At 31.8% G+C, this 2511-nt stretch overlaps 1 protein-coding gene across 1 annotated transcript in view; it reads right to left on the bottom strand.

Moving 5' to 3' along the window:
• The window catches only part of LOC106472419 (ubiquitin carboxyl-terminal hydrolase 16-like), a 21644-nt gene that overhangs the window by 13160 nt on the left and 5973 nt on the right, over positions 1-2511 (bottom strand). The gene's annotated exons all lie outside the window — the stretch shown is intronic.

The following is a 2511-nucleotide window of genomic DNA, read 5'->3' as shown; positions in this document are numbered from 1 at the left end:
AAATTCATATTCCAGTCAAACATCATCAAATTGTGGGCAACAAGTGGGTTTTGGGCCTTATAAACTAACTGGTATAGCTCAGGAGTCGTGTCGATTGGAATGTGGTAGTTAGTAATCACCCACTCCCAGTTTTCACTTTAAATAAATTCTGGATTCATAAGATGAGGCACCGGTTCAATAGCTTCTAGTTTAAGGAATGAATGCATTATTAGATGTAACTACCTGTCTGACTTGTCTGCATTTCATCATCTGATGTCTCACTTGCTTCTCCTGGTGGTTGCTGGGCTTTACGCCTCGAATTAACCCCACTCTTCTTTTTAACCATAATAGAATCGCTAAAGATTTCTGGTTCTCCAACAAGGGATTGAGCTAGCATTTAAACAAAAAAAACCATTCTATAGGTTAAACAACCTTGCAATAATCAAGTATTCTAAGAAACAATTTCAAACAAAATAACTGTAAAATAAGTAGTTAATCTAAACCATTATTAAAACATCTCTGTGGCCCTTTCTAACAGGCAGTAAGAAACAGCATTCATATCTGACCCCCTCCAGCATAGCTCTACGTCTTCCCCGTGCATTGAACGGTTATGTCGATTAGTAAACCATGATTTCTATGAATACCAACAACCCAATTTATCACACAGGAACATTCTATCTACTTTTTGTATACAACTGTGATGAAGAACAAAGATTTTGTTAAGACATGATTACTTAAGATCCTTTAAAAGAAGTTGCTTTCTTTAGAGAGAATCATTCTTCTACTGCTATTACATTTCTACCTTGCAATTCTTTTTTTTTTTTATCAGGGATATCATCTTAGTTACATATTACAGAACAGGATATTTGCGAACCATTATTCGCAGCACGTACATGACTCGATAATATTTGAATTTTGGTATTGAAAAAAATTGCAGAAACATAAATTTTTACATAAAAACACTTAAATAAATATATTTGTTATAATAGATGTATTGAGAACTGAAAATATCAAACCAAGTCACCTCTTCAGATCAGAATTTATCTGACACTTAGGAAATTATCCAACATACAAATAAAGCTGAAATTAGATTTTCAAGATCTTACCTTTCAGATATAGTAACCGAAATGTTTTCCAGCTTTAAAATAATTGTATTTCAATCTCAGAAATTCACTCAGAAAAATTATCTTTTTTCTAAAACCTTCAAGTCCAGTAATCAACATCCGGTCCATCCCCAATATAAATTTATAAAAAAAAATCATGAAATAACATCACATTGTATTAAAGAATGATTTCAAAAGTTAATTAGTTTAAAAACAAAGACAAATCCTTTAATATTTACAGTATGACATGCACTTCATGCTCAACTAAGAATTAAAACTACAGTTTCTCCACTTACATCATTTAATTGTACTGAAAATATATGCATTTGTTTTATAACTGGGTTCAATTTCAAACATTTTTTTTCAGCGAAAATCTATTTTATTACAGATTATTTTCTAAATGGTCAGCAAAAACACTAAATGGGGAGTATGCAAAATTCCACCAAGTTACTACACCTAACATACAAGTTTATATTTACAATCTTTTTGCACCACCTATTGAGAGGAGAAAGAGCTTGTGGAAAGGAGGAAGAGGACACCACAAGTGACTCTGAATTTGAGGTACTTGTATGGGCTTGGAGCTGGATAAAGAAGAAGGCAACTCAAGACCAGTTTATGAAGAAGATGGTTGAGTAAACCGTAAGGCAACTCAAGACCAGTGTATGAAGAAGATGGTTGAGTAAACCCGAGATAATTTTCTAGGTCAATCCATTCTGCCACTTCAAAGACATCACAATTTCAACTACTTAACACTGGCAAAAAATTATCAAGAATACACTTGCTGATATTAGTATCATACTTGCTAGGTATATTCAGGATACTTGGAAAACACAAGTTCAAAAACTTAATTAAAGACAAAAATAAGAAACCCTATAACCTGAGCACTTTTGACAGGTTGACCACGACAACAGAACCTAATAAATATTATTAATAACTAAATACAAAGTATTCACAAAATTCCACCGAATTTCGTTACAAAAAAAATCATGAACAAAGAAGCGTATACAAACACCAAACAGAGATAACAGAAAATGCATGCATAGATAATATAAAAACATGCTACATAATAAACACTACATTACAGAAAAATCTAAGCCTATTAAAACTATCTTCATTGATTCCTAAAAAGATTAAAATGTGATAAAATTTTGTCAAGAAAAAATTAACCACACACAACACAGAAATACCGAAACATGCAAAAAATCACTAACAAAAAACTGCAGGTTCAGATGTAACAAAAGATCTTGCAAATAAAAAAAAACAACAACAAAAAACTCAACACAACAGCCCAAAGCTAAGAAAAAATGTACCACTAAGATGCAGATATCTGGTTGTGATATCAGTCAAATCTACATAACCCGTACAGCAATTAATTACTGAAAATAACAGATAAAATATAAAGTTTTTTCTTAGGAAATGTTTGATAACT

This window comes from Limulus polyphemus, unplaced genomic scaffold (assembly GCF_000517525.1).
Source record: "Limulus polyphemus unplaced genomic scaffold, Limulus_polyphemus-2.1.2 Scaffold5313, whole genome shotgun sequence".
NCBI classification, from domain to species: Eukaryota; Metazoa; Arthropoda; class Merostomata; order Xiphosura; family Limulidae; genus Limulus; species Limulus polyphemus.
Note: the sequence above shows the minus strand (reverse complement) of the source record. Positions and strands in the feature narration are given on the sequence as shown.